This window comes from Amblyomma mixtum, chromosome 6, assembly GCF_055824585.1.
Source record: "Amblyomma mixtum isolate Tamu chromosome 6, ASM5582458v1, whole genome shotgun sequence".
NCBI lineage: Eukaryota > Metazoa > Arthropoda > Arachnida > Ixodida > Ixodidae > Amblyomma > Amblyomma mixtum.
In genome coordinates, this window is record NC_143017.1 from 122089119 (window position 1) to 122108700 (window position 19582).

The following is a 19582-nucleotide window of genomic DNA, read 5'->3' on the forward strand; positions in this document are numbered from 1 at the left end:
TATTCCAGAAAAAATTCCCGACGATTACGTTACTTCCTAATGCGAAATTTGAGCGCAGCAAATAAGCTGTTTCACCTTTTCGATAGATTGAGGCAAAGAAATCGAGCAACACATGTATGCGCTATCACAGAATTTTTTTTTTATTTTTCACACGTATTCCTTTAACAAAGACTCCACTAACAGTTCTTGACAGTCATGAAGGAAGCTTTGTGGTCGGAGAAATAGACTGATATATGTTCGACTTGGTACACCAATGCTTGATTCTCATAGACGAGATCTATACAAGTGCCTCGCGAGGTTGTCACAGCCGTGGGACGCGTTACGAGCGAGAGGAACGGGATGTTCTACCGCATAAGTGTTAGGAAATTGCTGTTTGTCTTTATGTCAACATTAAAGTCCCCCACTACTAACATCGGTGTGGATCGATGGACGGTTAATGCGAGTTGCAGGAAGTGCACGACGTCTTTCGTGAGTGCGGTAGGGGCGAAGTAGGCAGCTACTACCAGCAAGCCGTTGGGCAACTTTGCGGCGCACAGTTCGACAACTTCGTGTGACGTGCCAAACATTTCGACTGGTATTGCAGAGAGACCTGTGCGCAAGTAGATAGCGATTCCCGCCGCTCTGTTTTGTCTCTGCGAGCACCACAGCAGTATAGGAAATCTATGATTTCGAGAGGCTCTTCGGGATCCATCCAGGTTTCAGCAAAGCAAAGTACAGAGGAATGGCGCAGAATGTGATCGTGGTGTACGTCCTTGGCATGTGCGGCAAGGGAGCGTACGTTAAGAATGTGGTTGTGAATGATGAATCAAGTGCTGCCAGCGAATGACGCGTCCATTGGCTGTCTGCGTGTGTTACTGATGTGTGGTTAACATGTTAAGCTTCGCCTGTAAGAGTGGAACGCGAGAGCGTCTTGCAACGCTGCCAGGGAGTCCACAGAACGCCATCGCCAATTCGGCTGTACGCCTTGCTGGACGGTAAATTTATTTTTTGAGGAAAAGAAATGTATCTCTCTCGCATATCTGGGTGGACACCTGCACCTCGCCGTAAGGGAAAGGGGGAAGATGGGAGTGAACGAAGACGCCGTATTAGCTAGACGCGCCTTTGTTCATTCCAAACCATTGAGCTGGCATTACGGAGTGGCTAGCGTGCTCGTATCGCACTCCGGAGACCCTGGTTCGATTCCCCAACTCGACCAATTTCGTTCTCGGTTTTATTGATTTATGCGGTCTGACTAGAAAGGTTAATTACGCTATTTCATATTTATATTCTTGAATTTCTATCCATCGTGTTCTGTCATTAACCTGTCAATTGTTGGAACTGTCTAGGATGTCCGACACAATGTATATGAAACGAGCAACGTCTTACTGAGTGGGGAAGTGCGTGGTGGTGGAGGGAACGCGGCTTCGTACTTATCTGTTTTTTTCAGCAGCGTTTCCTTCCGCGGACGCTGTTGTCGTTGCGGCGCGCGTCTTTCTTTTCTTTTCTTCTGACCTCTTCATTCTCCTCTATATTAATTAGGCTAATTGATTAATTAAGCAATTAACTATACTCAGTCCAACATAGTTGCAGCATCACTATACGATCCCTTTGATTGGTTGCATGGTTACTAGCCAAAGTACAATTGGCCCCATTTGAAATTCGCGCACTGTGACGTCACGAGCATTTCGACCAATTGAAAAGCGTGACATTGGGGGCGGAGCTGGTTACGAGGCCGACGCCGACGACGACGCGAAACCCAGGAACGGACGCCAAAGAGCTGCGCTCTAATAGTTTATTTTAAATGTTCACTAAGGATAAGCAGATTGAATGTAAAACATTTTGTTCGCCGGAAAGAGCTTGGTAAGAGGTCGCAATAAGTGGTCGAGAGTACATAGCGCCCGACGACTTTGCCAGCCCACTCCATCGGCAGAACTTGCGTTCTGGGGCCAGAGCAAGCCAGCACCGCCTCCCACCGCTCGAGAGAAGGAGCTGTAACTAGATCACCCGGAGGTGGCTCTATTTTACAATGCCACAGGAGATGATCGTAGTTGACTCGTTGGCCACAGTGTTGACAGTTCGGGTTGTATAGATCCCGATAAATGTGTGCAAGGAGTAATGGAGTGCGTATCGATCTCGTCTGTAGATGACACCACGTAACCGCTTGTTCTTTAGTCAGGCTTTTGTCCGGACGGGGGAAAGAATAAGCAGGATAAGAGGATAAGCAGAATTACGCAGCGCTTACTGCTCACAAAAAGTTCTAACAAATCAGCGAACTTTCATCTCAAAGTGAACGCATGGGCCAATTGTTTTATTCTTTTCCAAACCTCCTATTCTCCTGACTTAGATGTGGCAACTGCCTATCGAAAGCTAAGGGGAAACAAGAAATCAAGAAGGAAAATCTGTCTGGCGGCAATGAATTGGTTCTCGTAACGACATTTGCGCTAGTAAATTGTGGGACTAGACAAAGGGCCGGGAGGATGGCGAGGATAGCGGGTTAGACTTGGTATAACGGAGACCCTAACGGCAAATGATTCGCAATTTCTGCCGATGCGATTGCAACAGACAGCGCGCTGACGCAGCGTTGCGAAACTGCGAAACATCCGAAGTAATCCCGGCGGCTCACTCGCCACCCCGGTAATCAAAGCAAGGCGGACGGCTCGTGTCGTCACGGGCCACTGACACCGAATGAAAAGATTACCGAAACGGCCGAAAGAACGCGGAATGCCTAACGAGGCATGCACTGTGGCAGAGGTGTGTGTTTGTACCAATTAGGCAGCACTTGAGGTATGCAGAATGGACACGTATTTGGTGCAGCTTCATTCGTGAGCTGTCGTTGGCATTCCATATTATCAGTGCGTATTCTAAATTTACCACTTTTCGGATGCAATCCTTATTCGGCAATGCTATAGATGCTCAGAAACCCACAGACAATAGATCCCACAAAATTGTTTTAAGTAGATTTAGTGTTTTCGCATGCTAAGCTTTCCCGCGTACGCTAAACTTTGTCAATAGATATAATGCTTCGGCCAAGAGTTACACCCTTTTAGTAATCTCTTTAGAGACCTTAGTGCATCCACTTTATACACAGGGTGTATCAGCAAACCCCGCTAGAAATCTCAAAAATAAAGTCTTGATTTGTAAAAAATGGCCTTTGCGCAAGGTAATAAGAGCCGTGCTAGAAAACAAGTCAATTCAATGTGCTCGTTAATTAATTCATAACAGTTGACTTCTTACCTGTTACCGCAAGGTGTAAGGTTGTATTTATAGATTAGCAGGCAGCCTTTAGAAGAATTCAATCAACCTTACAATTTCGAAAGAGCAATTCTTCTGGCAGCTGCGAGGAAATGAATCCTGGTTCGTTTGGCGCGTCAAATGCAAACCACGCGGCCGCTAACAGCGTGCATCCACATCCACCAGCAAGCTTCACACAAAAGCAGGCCTAGTGGGTTAAAAAAGATAAGCACAGTGAAGATTTTATAAATGACATGCTTCTATTGACACCCTCCCAAAGTGGATTAGGGTCGAACGCAAATGACACCTCACCGCGCCTGAAGCAAACGGGAAGTGGAGGGCAGAAAGCAGGAGCAGGCGATGCTTAAAGGGACGCTGAGGTTCATTCCATGAAATTATTACTGTCAATAAAACTTATGTTGGATTGTTCTAGATATGTTGACGTGTTTCCCGTAGCAAAACGCGGGTTTGTCGCCAAAAAATGTATCTAAAAATTATCCCGCCAGTTCATTAATACTCGCTTTGTCCTTACCGTAGAGGACGGGTTGATTCGGTTTTTAAATGAATGGCGACGTATTGTAGCCTCTGCGAACCGTGTTTCAAAAATGTATCTTGCGTGTGAAATTGGCCGCTGATGGCGCCACCGGTATTTATATTTTTTAGTCTTTTCTATCTCAGCAAATAAAGATTCGCTTTCTGTGGTCTATTTGAGATGAGAACACGACAGCCTACCCACACAGGCATCTTGAATTCACCCTCAGTGGTTCTTTTAGAATGGAGCCTTCTTCTTACGTACAGTGCTCCAAGGAAACAAACGCCAAAATCGCATGTATTTTAATGACTTTCCGCAAAATAAGCTAGCGCCTCTTCCACTCAGTCCGTTCGTTACATGTTACGATGTTACATGCTACGATACCATGTTACATGTGCATCGGCAAAGAAAAGTCGCATTGGTAAACGCTGATTATCGATTAGAGACAAAGTGCATAAAAATTTAATATTACTGAGAAAAATCAATAAATTGCGCCTTCTATGTGACGGATGTAGAAGAAGTTCCCTTAAATGATTGGTTGGTTTGGTTTTATGGGGTTTAACGTCCCAAAGCGACTAAGGCTATGAGAGACGCCGTAGAGGAGGGCTCCGGAAATTTCGACCACCTGGGGTTCTTTAACGTGCACTGGCATCGCACAGTACACGGGCCTCTAGAATTTCTCCTCCAAAGAAATTCAACCACCGCGGCCGGGATCGAACCGGCGTCTTTCGGGTCAGCAGCCGAGCACCATAACCACTGAGCCACCGCGGCGGCACCCTTAAATGAATGAGATCAGTGGGATTTCAGCATGATATCTTATGTTCTTGTGTTCTTATATCTTATAAAGTCATTGTGAGGGTAGTGTGCAATGAAGTAAACAAAAAGAAGAAATTGCGGAAGTGCTCAACCGCATGCCAGATAGAAACGTATACTCTAGGTGACGCGCGAAGCCGCCAAAATATTTTTGTCGCTGGTTGAAGAGTGGAGGTATATAGTGTTAACGGCGCCTCCTTACCCACACAAGAGTAGGAAGTGTTCGACGCGTTGGCAGAGACCAACCGTTGTAGGTACACAAATGCTGTGCGCGTCGACGAACATGTGAAAAAACAAAAAACAAAATGTTTATTCCGTTTACTTTACTGTAGTGAGCGCAAGCATAAAATATCAGGCTGGTAGCAATTCGCCTATTTGCACTGTGGTGAACTGTCACGGTTGTACGACCAAGCCGCCACGGTGGCTGAGTGGTTATGCCGCTTGGCTGCTGAGGCTAAAGCCCCGGGTTCGATCCCGGCCGGGGCAGCCGAATTTCGATGGAGGCGAAATTCTAGGGGCCCGTGTACTGTGCAGTGTCAGTGCACGTTAAAGAATCCCAGGTGGCCGAAATTTCCAGAGCCCTTCACTACGGCGTCCCTTATAGCCTGAGTTTCTTTGGGTCTTAAACCCCACTAAACCAAACCTATAAGCCAAACCTTTGGGCGATCATGCCCAACAGACAACGCGCTGCCTTTCCAGCCGGCAATCTTTTTTTTAACTTTTATTCGATGTTTTCCTTGCCGTAGTTACTTCGTGCTTGACGACATCGTCAAGGAATCCTACTGCCCTCCAGCCGTCGTAAAAGACGCGCACAAGTGCCATAAACAACGTCTATCTACCAGCTTCTTTTGTCGTTCTTGTGTTGCTTAGAATCTATGTTAGCGAAGTACAGCTGTCGGTTTGCAGCATTTTTTTTTTTACGCGCATCAGTCACGCGTGGTTGGGCGCCCATGCGTAGTTCCTGTATACTCGTAATCTTATTTACATCGCTTTATTTTTTTGCCCTGAGAACCTCATCACGGCCACTCAGTTTTACTCACACAAATAGATGAATGTGAAGTATTATCTGAATGCGCTAAAGTGCGCATATACTGCAGCGCGGATCAGTTAGATTGTTCTTTCCTTAAGCTTAAAAAATATCGCTTATACCAAAAAAAAAAACTCTCAAATTCAGGATACCAAGGTACAAATTTCTTGTTACGCTCATTTATATATGGGATTAAAGCCAATGGATTTCAAGTAATATTTTAATGTGTCAATAATTAGGCACTGAAACTGTGCCTGAATTTCTTTTTTTCTTTTTTTTTTCTTTTTTATTGAATCCAAACTTTATGGTTGAATGCCCCCGACAAAGGCTACGCTGTTTTTTTTTTCTCAGGCGCGAGGTATGTTTGTACGCTGTGCAGGCGTTCAGGGTACTCTGAAGAAGTTCTTCCAATCAGGTGGCAGCGCCAGGGCTAAGCTGGGACTATTTCATAGGCATGTAGTGCAACCGCGGACAATATGTGATTTAAAGTGCTACAGAGTTCGTCAGTCATTTTCTGAATTTCTGTGCCGTTGGAAATGAAATTGATAAAACCATCACATAAAAAGCATTTGTGAATATATTTGTACGGTTATCGGCAAAATCGTCGTCTGCCTCCCACGGAGCCGTGCACCCAAAAAAGCCTTTCGCGGTGCTGGCGCGAGCAGCAAGTTCCACTCACGTGCGTCAGCACGTGCTGCAGCAAACCTCGTCCGTTACCAGCACAGCGACTCGCCATGGCGACCGTCGGGTCAACGATATGAATAAATTCTTAGAAGACAATTCTTGATTTTAAAGAAGCGAGGAAACACGTGGGCAGGATGCACCATCGCACTAGATGGTTGTGGACCTTCAACGGGATTTCAACTACTTAATGTAGCTTTCCGAACAGAGCGCTCGTAAAGTCTAAAGGTTTGTGTATGCTTACTATCACGGCTGCAGGTCTTTTAAAACTGTACTTTCTTCATCGAGTCAGCTTCTAAAGTACACGCTAAAATCTCGATACAGCGTGCACCACGAACGGCTGAGACCGTATCAAGTGACTGCCGAAGAAGAATACTATCGCGCCGAAAAGAAATGTCAACACAGAGAGCGTGCCCTGCGGCACAGTGAGTAGCCTGAGATTACGATATTGCGCGCCTCGCAGAGCGAGGTCACTGCGGCATCGCAGGCAGCGAGGAGTCCGGTGATCTCGCCACAGTCTCTCATCCGCTTCCACCCGGCTACCTTCCGCTGGCCCTGGATGACGTACGCGCGGTGATCCGCAATCACCTCCCTCAAGAACATTCGAACACACGCATCGGTCAAGGAGTGAGCATCTCCGTCGTTGGCTCGCACTCATTTTCGGAAACTTCGGACAGCTCCTGGACTCTCGTACGCGACGACGCCAAGATTCTTGCGTTTGTTTTTTGTATACCTTCTGCACGTAGCTCTCCCCTATCTTTTCTCGCTACCACTGCTCACCGTACTCAGCCTCGCTACCCCCTCCCTGTCCCTTTCATTTCCGCCTGTTGGAGCTCGGGTGCTTGAGATATTGGATAGCAATTCCTGCGCCCGGAAACATCCTTTCCTTCCTTTCTGTATTTTTCTTTCAATAAACCACTACTACTAGTTCGTGGTGCTAGAGGGGAGCGGAGGAGTGCTTGCCCTGGGCAAGGAAATGCAAATCAAAACAATATCGCTCTGGTATGAACACAAAACAAACGTGCGCCAAGAAGAAGGCAGTTCTCTGCGTAGGCTTTGTCGCTGCAGTTGTGTTTGCGAAGCAATCCATGTGATGCGACAACGTTCACCACCTAGCTGCATTGCCATTTAACGTCGATGAGGCAGTAGATGACACCACTCTGTCAGCCTTCTCCTCCGGCGCTGCTCAACAATAACGCTAAAGCAAGTGGCTCTAGCCTGGAGCGCACGCTAGCCACTCGAACTGACGGCTTTGTGGACTCGGAGGCGTAGGAAGCAGACGACGCGCGTCTCAGTCGCTATAGCAACGCTGCGCATGTGAAATGTGCAGTGGGATCAGACGAAGTGATAAAAACCTCTCCCGCCTCGCATTGGCGACACCTCTGCTACCCTGCATGGAGTTATCCCAGTACCCAGCAACCAGAGTGGCGACATCTTTCGGTGGACAAAATAAGCACAAGACGCTCACCTTTCCACTTCATACCGGGAGGCGCCGCTAGCTCTCTCAGCCGACTGGTTCACCCGGCAGTTTCGCAGCGTATTTCGAATGTTAATTATTTCCCTTAACTTTGCTTGGGCAGCATCTGAGTCGATGGAACTTATAATTCATGTGATTGCTTTAAGACTCGTGCAGTTAACTGTTGACCTCAATGCATGATGTATCCACCCTGAACTCTCTCGTATTGCTGCAGCCCGGTGAGTTTTTACGCACATAGCACGAACCGGCAGAACATATAAATAAATATTTTCATTGTAGAGCAGCAATTCACCCCGTAAGCACAGCTGCAATCTTTACACCTTTGTATATTCTCCGGTAAATTATAATGAAATTTTTTAGTCTTCAACTAAACACAGCCTGTACGGCCAAACTTGAAAAAACTCCCTATGCAGTGCTTTCAAATAAAGGCAGAAAAAAAATTATGGACGCTTCATATACCTGAGATGTGACGTAAAATTTCAGTAAAGACGTAATCAACGCTTCAAATAAAAGCTGCGTTCTTTTTCTTCCCTCTGAAGCAATGAAGCTACTGAAGTTGCGTTATCATATGGAAGACGAAGAATGAGTGTGACCTACGTCACTTGATATGTTTCCCCAGCATCGGTCACCCACGGGCCTAGTAACACAAGGAACGTCGAGCACAGCAGCAAGAACAGCATCACTTCAGCGAGCAGGAACGTATGCAAAACACAGCCATTTTGGTAAAAACATACCAAGATAATCTGGTTCACTGAAGCCCCTTAACTTATCTTTGTAGTGTGATCGCTGGCCAATATATTTGCATCAGACAGGTTCCTAGGTAGGTTTCTTTTTCAAATTAATTCAGGAACTTTAATATAAGAATGCCTCATTTTATGCCTTCTCCACACCCTTCTCCCGAAACCGAACACACCGGAACTCTGTCTACAACAGTATTTCTTTAAAGCACTGTTTAATTTCGGCCTGTCTCATCCTAAGATTGTATTTGTTATCATCACCATCAGCATGACTACGCCTACTGCATTACAAAGGCCTCTCTCATATCACTCTAATTAACCATGTCCGTTGCCATCTGCGGCCCCCCTATCTCCGCCAACTTCTTAATTTCACCCGCTCATCAAACTTTCTGCCCTCGCCTGCTAGCTTGCCTTCTCTTGGAACCCACTACGTTGCCCTCAAGGACCAGCGGTTATCTTGCCTTCGCATTACATGCTCCGACCAAGCCGATCTCTCTCACCTGATTTAGAATAACGTGTCATTAACCTGTGTTTGTTCCCTGACCCATCTGCCCTCTCCCTGTCTCTTAACGTTGCGCCTATCATTTTTCTTTCCATAGCGCGCTGCGCTGTCCTTAAGTTGAACCCTTTTCGCACGTTACTTATACTACTTCTGCTTCAAACTTTATTTTTGTGCTTTTTCTCTCACGTTGACTGCAGCAGTCATGTTTACTTTTATTTTATTTTTGTGTTCCTCAGCTTCTAATTTTAAAAAATTGCGCACCATAAATGGAAACTCTACATTTCTTCTTCGAGGAAGAAATAAAAGCGCACGTGGAACCCCTGCTCGTGCCAGAGAAGAAGAAGCTCCCACTTAACCAGGACGTATGATTTTTGTCTCCTCGCCGTCGCCATCTGTTCTTACGATTCATTCGAGAGCTGTGAACCGCAGGTGAGCCCCTTTGTGTTATACTCTGTTGTACAGCCACTTCAATAGGCAGTAGCTTCTCAAGCACTGTGCGCTTTGGTAGCGCCATGGGAGGACATAGCCGCCGCGAACGCATTATACCATCCAGCTTTCTCCGTCACGCTCTATGCGCATTGACCGTTGCCACAACGGAATGAAAGCGGTCGTAGGCCTGTCGTCACCCATCCTATTCCGTCAGTAACGATCCCTTGCTACTCCTTCTCTCTTAATTATCCCACACAGATTCTGGTTTGGTTTGGTTTGGTTTACGGGGTTTAACGTCCCAAAGCGACTAAGTCTATGAGAGACGCCGTAGTGGAGGGCTCCGGAAATTTCGACCACCTGGGGTTCTTTAACGTGCACTGACATCGCACAGTACACGGGCCTCTAGAATTTCTCCTCCAAAGAAATTCAACCGCCGTGGCCGGGATGGAACCCGCGTCTCTCGGGTCAGCAGCCGAGCACCATAACCACTGAGCCACCGCGGCGGCACACACACAGATTCTGGATTACGAAATCACATACACAACTTAACATAGCGGCACTTAATGAAATTACGCGGAGCTAAAACAGCTAAATGCGGCTACTGAAAAAAAGCTAGTCAGTATTGGGAAATTTAAGCATGTGTACAGATGTCACTGATTGCAAGAAAGGCGAACACGGTACATTCTTGGTTTGATTACGTGGTCGACACAACTGCTTGTTTTTTCTGGTCAAAAAACTACGATGCCGCCAAGAAACGTGGCTGAAGCCCGCGCACTTCAAACCGTCATCACTTTCTCCCCGCGTCTTTTGTATCACGTCCTGATCTATCAGTTGCCAAGGCTGCTATGGAAGGTCTCAAAGGCAGTAAAAGCTTATTAACATGTATTCACGAAGGCGAAAACCGTCTCTTAGCAATTGGTAGCATACACTGTTCATAGTATATCGGTACGCTGTTGCGTTAAACGTTATTCGTATGAATTGACTCCTTGGTGGAAACGGCCAAACCCCTTCATACAGGATTGACGTGATAACCTTTAAACGTTCAATTTGTCTTGAGTGTCGAAAATTAAGCGACGTCTGCTTCGCATTGTATTGTAATTACTGCTAGTGGTGCTTCCGGTTTCGAAGAACATTATCATCCAGACCTTATCATATTATCCTGGTTTTATGCCTTTTAGGAATGAGCGCAACCATGACTCCAAGAACGCCTGCGCGCTTCCTGGAAGGTAAGCACGTCTCTAGGTGCCTCACCTGCTTCTTTATATTAGGTATCAAACAATGAACGCCTACCATCATGCTTCTTCTTCCCACAGCTCTCAAAGAAGACTCGGAGGAAGCGTGAGTATGAGAACTGTGACGTAGATTGCAAAATCGCGTCTTTAAGTTATTCTGATTCCTCTCCATTTGTTGTGAGGAAATAGGCGTCATGATAACCTGTCTGCACAATTCCAAGCACTATGTCTGCTATTTGTCGATTCTAATGTGCGGATTCGAAGGAGACTACACGTAGTTTTAAAGGGTAATCAATGCAAAATAAAAACAAAATTGGAAGACCTCTGTGCACTTCTTCGCAGATGGGGATGAAATACAGAGAAATAAGTGGGTTCGCGGCGTAGCTGATAACAGTGCGAATTACAGGTGAGGACTAAGCGCGCCGACCATGGCTTTTCATAAACACGGTGGAAGTCTTAACGCAGTGCTCTTGCATTTAGAGACAAGAGATTGTTATGAATGACAGAGAGGATAGCATGAGCTTAGTAGGAAGTTTAATTAAGAAGCATTCTTTTTCTTGTGCCATTTCAATGCCACTACAACCGCTTGGAATATTTTCTTCGACGTCGCAGATCATCTCGCGGCGTCTGGAAGACTGTACTGCCCCCAGTACTCCTCATAATGCTGTTCGGGCTACTGCTCGCATTCTTCGTCATCTTGAGCCGGAAAGAAGGTGCAGTCTATTCAACATCCTACCCAGACACCCTTCATTTCGGAGCGGTTCATATGCGTGAGCTTTTACTAATCATTCCTGTTTTGCGCCGTTCCCGTTGGCGTCCTCAAGCTCACCGCCAGACACCGATCGGTCAAAATTGCCCCATAAACGAATTCAGCACCTCAAACAACGCACCTCCCGCACCTCCCAGGATTTACCACATCACCAAATCCGAGGCAGATAGCCTAACAACTAGACCACCGCATCGGTGTCCAAGTGATAGAGCATCCGCTTTAATAAATCAGCTGTAAAATTTCTCCATTTCTTCTTTGTCAAAGCCATTCGAGCCACAGATGTACCCTTCTAGTAAGTGTAACGGACCCTAGTTATAAATATATAATGCTCGTATTTTGTGTTTCAAAACTTGCCGGTGAAATAATTGGTTGCTCGAATTATCGCGAGTGGTACGCAGCCTGCAAAAGCCTTCTTTCGGCCTTTCAATACCGTCCTTACCCACGCCGCCTAGAAGGTCAAGAATCGATTGTAGTAATCCAGTCCGGCTCTGAAGTCCCATGTACAGGGTGCTCCACTCTTAGGGGGAACACACGAGCTCGAGGCCCTTGTCTTCAGTGCGTTGCGGACGCACTGGTGCTTCGAAGAGCGCAGCCACTCGCTCGGGTGACGACCATGTGCGATGAGATGCGTAGTGCCGTCAGTGATCGCAGGTATTAATGTGCCATTGATACAAGCATACAGTGACTCCAAACGTATTACTGCTTCTATTCCTGTAGTCAGGTAATTTTAACAAGGTACCCTATAGCATAGAAAGTACACAGTGATTTTGTGCACCTCAAATAGCACACTGTGAATTTCCTTCTCCAAGAGTTCATGATGTTAGAACTTGTCAGCGCATGCAGCTGCATTTTAAGGTGCCTTTTTTTACAACGTTGTCATCGTGTCAAACAGAGCATACTTGTTTATTTGACCAAGTTTAGTCTTTGGTACCATTGCCGGAATAACTCTGGAAACCTCAGTCGGTATGGCGCTCGGCTGCTGACCCGAAAGATGCGGGTTCGATCTCAGCCGCAGCGGTCGAATTTCGATGGAGGCGAAACTCTCGAGGCCCGTGTACTGTGCAATGTCAGTGCACGTTAAAGAACCCCAGGTGGTCGAAATTTCCGGAGCCCTTCGCTGCGGCGTCCCTCATAACCTGAGTTGCTTTGGGACATTAAACCCCTGTAATCCCATAAACTCATCCATGCCGCTGAATAAATCGCTCATAATTTTGTAATATATAGCGTACAGGGTTTAATGCGCACCATACGCAAGCCGCCAGGAACTGCGCAGGCTCTACCAGTAGGCATAATTGATAATAAGTGTAATCGCGTACCCCTGTACGCAACGAAATACTTTATTCGTCTACAATGAAATGTGTTTGCGAAATATCTGCTCTGAACTATAGGAACACCAAAAGTGCTTGCAATTGTTTGTAAGCTTAGGGTCTGAAGAGACAGCTCGCAATGCTGAAAACCGGGTTGCCGTTCGTAGTGAAACGCAGTATTTAATCTCTCTGAATTTAAGGCCTCACTCGGCGATCAAATCTTAAGTTGTAACGCATAACTTTTTCAGGGCAGTCACAGCGCTAGAAAGGGGGCGTTGCGGTCACCCTCGTGGCGATGCTCCTGCTCCTGCTGTTTTTCTTCAATTTGTCTTTCGGAACGGGTAGGTGCCCGGCCATGCTCAAATGCATTTCTTCACTGCATCTCCACCAACCGTATCTGTATGGTCTTTTAAAAAAAGTCGTTGCGCATGGAGCCACACACATGTGTAAAAAAAACTGGCTGTAGTTTGGCCAACGGCCATCCCGAGTAGAACTGCGGAAGCAACGACGCGGCAATCGCAGCGGCGGCGGCACCTCTTAGTCACCCGCGTAGCGGAGTAGTCGGCGATGGCCCCAGCGCAGCAGCTTTGCGCCGTGTGACGTCACTGCTCCTGGAGAATGCACTGCTATCTCAGCAGCGGCGGCTCCGCGCTTCTCTGACGTCACTCGCTCCTTGCGCATGAGCAGTTGGGGCTCTCCGGGGCTCCGCGAAATCGCTCACACCTAGCGTAGTGCTGCTTCCGCAACCAAAAGACCCAGCGTACTTTAGTTATTCCACACAATATCTAGTCTGGAGTTCGATTGTATGTAAATAGCATTAAAGCAAATTTATTCCCGGACCGATGGCGTTGGCATCACCGCCATTGCCATGTCTGGACGTGTGTCCTGGGTTGCCTGTCTGCCTTCTATACGCTATCCAAACAAGCCCGGATGCGGGCGTTTTCTAGAACGAGGCCCAATGTTATCCAGGGAACGTATTTTGCAATGTTTCGCTTTGTTTTTGTTTCACTTTTTCCAGACGTCCAATGTGGCAAAAGTAACAGTGGGTGGGGAAGCAAATGTCTATTCAGAGGACCAGCCTGTACGCACGCAGCGCCGCCGCTAACCACTATACCTCAGCCGCATCCAGTCCGGACGTGTCATAGGGACCATGCTCTGTCAGTTTTTAGCACTGCCACCGCGCAGTTCTGCGCCGATAAGGCTCGTCGGACGTGGCAAACGCGAAGTTGTGCTCCGTCATTCGTTGGTGGCGGTCGACGCCGGTCCGCCAGTGTGCTACCGGCGGGAGACGAATTTAAGCAAGTCAGTGTTTCGGCGTGTTTCTCTAAAAACAGCACGATTTCACCATCCGCAGCCTACGTCACCGAGAGCCAGGCCGCGAAGCCATATCACCAAATTAAACGTAAACTAAATTGATCGTTACAAAGCAAGGGTTACAGCACCCTTGTGCGAAGAGCCCAGTAGAGCACAGTGGAGAGTGTGTGAAATGACCCACGCAGTCCTGATAATGGGCGATTTTGGACGGAGGACGGGCACATGTGGTAGCGCAATCACTCACCTCTGTACCTGGAAATAATGGGACGCTTGGCACCTGTTTCTCTTGATGAAAACAATAATAAGCTCATTTATCTCATTTCAGCTTCTTCGATTTTCACGTCGCAACTCTGATCTTGAAGTATGCGATTTTTTCCTCATAGCGTAACCAGTGGTGCAGCTTATCAACATACAGCTAAGACCTGGTAACTAGAAGGCATGTTAAAAAGATAACTTTTCAGTATTAGTTAACTATTACTGCTACTCTATTTATTGAGAGGCGTGTAGCGCATGGAAATTAATATCCATCTCAGTTTCTAGAATTTCGAAAACAGATTTACCCTCGGCGCTGTGGCCCAACAAATTTTGCCTACATCGCGCCAATATACAGGCGCCTTTGAAAGGCTTGCCGGCAAAGGAACCCCTCCAGAGTTCATAACTGGTCGAAATAACCAAAATTTGGCGGCCCATAGTGCCTAGGGTAACGCCTTTTTCGAAATTATAAAAACTGACCTGCGTAATAGGTGTGGTGGGCTACACGCTTTTGAAATACATAAGGTGACTAAGAGTAACAGTGATGTCAAGGCACGGTAATGAACCCCAGGTGGTCGAAATTTCCGCAGCCCTTCACTACGGCCTCTCTCATAGCCGTAGTCGCTTTGGGACGTTAAACCCCATTAGCCAAAACCAAAGCTGTAAAGTTACCCCTTCAATATTGGTTAACCATCCTACCAGTTAAGAACATCTTAGATGTGTTCTGATGTGCAACACTGCTGACAATTCTATACCGAAAAAACTCTTGTAACTGAAAATGCCTATTTTAAAAATTGCTGAACATGTTAGGTGAAGCACGCAGTATTGATTCTCTGATTACTGACAAGTCTCGAACAGAACGCACGCTGTCTGCTTAAATTCTTTGCAGATAGTGCTGAAGAGGCGCAGGAGGAGATTCAGCAAGCAGACGAAAGTAACATAGACAAGCCTGGTCCCGAACATGAGCCTGATGAGTTAGAGAAGCTAAGTACAACGCCATCGCTAATTGTAACAACCGGGAGGATCGTGCTGCGAACAACCGGTACGGAAAGAAAGAAAACCATATCGCATGCAACCAGGGCGTCAACGACATGGAGCCTGTCGACGGATTTTAAATCGTCCATCACAATCACACCGGTGGCAAATACTGCAGCGACAACTACGCTAGCTTCAGCTACTACCAGGAAGACCACCACTGCCATAACCGCACTGTCGACCAAGAAAGCGTCAACTACTCTGCCCACAACGACATTAACCAAAACTACCCTCGCAACCACCAAGCCGACGACGACGAAAACGGCAACTACGTTGCTCGCAACGACGTCAACCAAAACCACAACCACCCAGTCTACGAGTACGATAACTCCACTGCCCACAAAGACGTCGACCAAAGTCGTCCCCACCGTAACCACCAAATCGACAACGACGAAAGCCACAACTACACTGGCCACAAAGACGTCGGCGAAAGCCGCCACCATCGCTATCACCAAATCGACGACAAAAGCTGCAACTACTCTACCTACAAAGACGTCAACCAAAACCATCACCACCACAACCACCAAGTCGACAACAACGAAAGCGACAACTACGCTGCCCACAAAGACATCGACGAAAGCCGCCACCATCGCTACCAAAAAATCGACGACAAAAGCGGCAACTACGCTACCTACAAAGGCGTCGACCAAAACCATCACCACCACAACCCCCAAGTCGACAACGACGAAAGCGACAACTACACTGCCCACAAAGACGTCGACGAAAGCCGCCACTATCGCTACCACCAAATCGACGACAAAAGCGGCAACTAGGCTACCTACAAAGGCCTCGACCAAAACCATCAGCACCACAACCCCCAAGTCGACAACGACGAAAGCGACAACTACACTGCCCACAAAGACGTCGACGAAAGCCGCCACTATCGCTACCACCAAATCGACGACAAAAGCGGCAACTAGGCTACCTACAAAGGCCTCGACCAAAACCATCAGCACCACAACCACCAAGTCGACAACGACGAAAGCGACAACTACACTGGCCACGAAGACGTCGACGAAAGCCGCCACCATCGCTACCACCAAATCTACGACAAAAGCGGCAACTACGCTACCTACAAAGACGTCGACCAAAACCATCACCACCACAACCATCAAGTCGACAATGACGAAAGCGACAACTACACTGCCCACAAAGACGCCGACAAAAGCCGCTACCATGGTTACCACCAAACCGACGACAAAAGCGGCAACTACGCTACCTACAAAGATGTCGACCAAAACCATCACCACCACAACCACCAAGTCGACAACGACGAAAGCGACAACTACGCTGCCCACAACAGCGTCGACTGAAACAACCGAACGACCATCGAGTATGCAAAATCCTTAATTAACACCCTTTTTTTCACGAAACTATGTTCGCTAAAAGCTCGTGTCGTGTGGAAATGCGATGCCATTAGGCTATTTATTTGTGCGCTCTTGGATTATCTCACAGTTCTCTTACTTTTATTCGTTCTCTTGTCAAAGCTTTGGCTAAACACATTGAAGCTCCCTCCTCAACCCTCGTTCTGTTTATTTTGTGTTGTCAACAATCCCATTTTCCTGCCCCCTCACTCTCCTTACCGCGAACCTCTTTACCTTTGTTAGGCGATGCTTACCAAGGCGGACACCTCTCAATTGGGCCACCTTTTTTGCGCAGTATTTCTGGCGTACGGCTTCTGCACGAGTTTTCTTTTTGAGCTCTGCTTGACTTTCCACAAAATTTGCCTTGCGAGTTCCAGCAGTTATTCTAATTCCAGGATGTTGTTAACTGCCTTGCAAGACCGAGTACCGTCTTTCCCAACAGTAACGAGACAACGGTGTTTGCTCCAAGTCTTAAGTGCAGCCTGTGCGGCACCCATAATGAGCGAAAGCTCTTGGACAGTGGGAGCAAGGGCTCTCCTTACCTTACTCAGCTTTAGACCTAAAATGCTGCTGTAAGTGCTATACTACGCTGCTAACAAAGGAACCCCCTATCCTGGTTACTTTAGGCAAAGATGGTACTTTATCAACTTCATGACTGCAGCAAAGAATGGAGCCAGAATTTTTTTTCTTTTCTCTGCGCAGAAAAACACTTAGATGGCTCTTTTAGCAGCTGCTACTTATACTACGTAAACACTGTGATACAAATATGGACGCCGACGCCCCTCGTAGTACCCTTGTGAATTTGCTTACAAATTTCGCGTAGCCTAGAAAACAAGGTACGCATCTGCTTCAGCTCAGTGATTGAGTGTTCTAGCGCCAGTACGCATGGGCACGGTACAGAAGCGCAACTAGAACCCCGTAAAAGCATTTTATGGTCTGATGTGCGATAAAGGGGGGCATGAAGATGAAGCCAGACGGCATGATAAGACCTCGAAGCAAAACCTGGAATAGGAATGATCCCTATGGTGTGTGTGTACAGAAGAAAGAAAACAGCTCCTGAGAGCTGCACTCACTTAGATGTCACTATTCCAGTCATCATCATAAAATAACTTTATTCAAGAAGTGAGTAGTTTGGAGCACGCAGGCTCCCAGGTCTCGGCACGGCCCCATTGCACTCAAGCATACCTTCGCATTAAAATTGCGTGTGGATGAAGCAAAAACTGAAGAACTGTCCCACTTTGATTGTACACTCTAGCAGTACCTTGAGAGATAACCGTCGACTAAGTGCGTTTGTTTAACGTGCAATGGTATCACATATTTCTGAACTGCTCAAACAAACCCAAGCCCCGTGGCAAGGGTCAGGACATCAGAAGCGATGGGAGGCTGCTCTGCGCAGCTCGCTGCCGGAGGTACAGCTTCTGGCAGTGGGCTGGACCTGAGGGGTCGCCGAAGCATAACATTGCCCGGCCATCTAGAGCGGCCCGTGGGTCCATTGTCGTCCTGCTTCCTCTTTTTTCCCTCCCCCCCCTCACTTGGTTCCTTCATGAACCAATAAAGTTGTTACCAACCTACCTATCGCGCTGAACCAATGTTGTCTGTATTCTTTTCCAATCCCACAAACATATACCTTTATATGTATATAGTGTACATTTCCGCTTAACCCTCTCCTTTCTTTCTGTCGCTCCTCCCTTTCCTCTCCCTGTCCTCTCCCTGTTTTTTCTCACGCTAGCTGCAGCTCAGGGGATTGATGTTTCGATGGCAGATGCCGCGGCTGGCAGCATCGTTTCCTTCATCTGTTGTTTTATTAATGAAGAGCTACTAATAATAAAAATAATTTCTGCACGTTTTCAGGAGGCCCTTGGCTCCAGCAGAGTCTGCTCTGCACGGTCAACCACTTTATGAACTCGGCAGTGGTGGCCCCAGACGACGGACTGTGCGATTTCATGATCTTCGACTCGTTCCTCAAGCACAATAAGTACAATCTTGGCGTGCCTTATGAAGACGGCTTCCAGCATTTCCTCCAGTTCTCCAGGAGTCATGTGAGGACCCAGTACGCTGTGGGGTTCAGCTACCATGAGTACGATCCGTAAGGATGCAAAACTTTTTTTCCCAGACACTCTTGCGTTAAAGATAACTGATGAACGAATGTGTCAGAATGCTACATTTCAGCATTCTCTGAACGCGTTGACCTTATGAATAGTGTGTAGCCAAGTTTATTTTGGATTGTCCCATTCCCTATGACACCCGTGACCAAGACCAAAGAGTCTGTGCCTTGCTCCGTCCAACATCCAATAGGGCAGCCATCGTCGAACTCTGTGAGAAGGGCCATAGCTGCAAAGATTGAAGAGAAATTGCTCAAACGTTTAGGGGAATCCCCTGAGGTGGAGTAGATATGTAATAAGGGAGTAATTGCTCAGTGGGATTCACCAAAGCGCAGCCACACGGCTAAAAAGGAAAGCTGTACAGCTTTCTCAGAAACTTGGCAGTTTAAGAAAAATTCGTCCTGGTCAGGAGTTCGAACCCGTACCCACCGCTTCACCGGAGCAGTCACTCTACCAGCGGAGCTAACAGGGACGGCAAGCGTATGCTAGGGTGAGAGTGAAGTGATGAATAACTCTAAGTGGGAGTGTTCGTTCCCACTCCGCAAGTGACCAACACAAGTGACGAAAAACAGGACCAGTGAAAGGGCGCTGCTTGTCGCTGCGATTGAAGAACGCGCCAATAATTAGCTCGCGAGGGCGTTCCCACCGTTCAGTGTCAGAGGCGTTAAACAGGCACTCATCGCCTGTGAAAAATTATTTTAAGGAAGGCTTGCTTATGATGCCGCTGTAAGAGCAATGTAATAAAATTACAGAGGGCACTTAACACGACTTACATACTTTGAATTCGAAAGCATTGCAT

At 47.2% G+C, this 19582-nt stretch overlaps 1 protein-coding gene across 1 annotated transcript in view; it reads left to right on the plus strand.

Annotated features, from left to right (window-relative positions):
• Positions 1-1383: 1383 nt before the first annotated feature.
• LOC149340228 (uncharacterized) overlaps positions 1384-19582 on the plus strand; it is a 57362-nt gene continuing 39163 nt past the window's right edge. The window contains exon 1 of the mRNA XM_089551072.1: positions 1384-1405. The gene's annotated coding sequence lies outside the window, so the exon portion shown is untranslated. The remainder of the gene's footprint in view (positions 1406-19582) is intronic.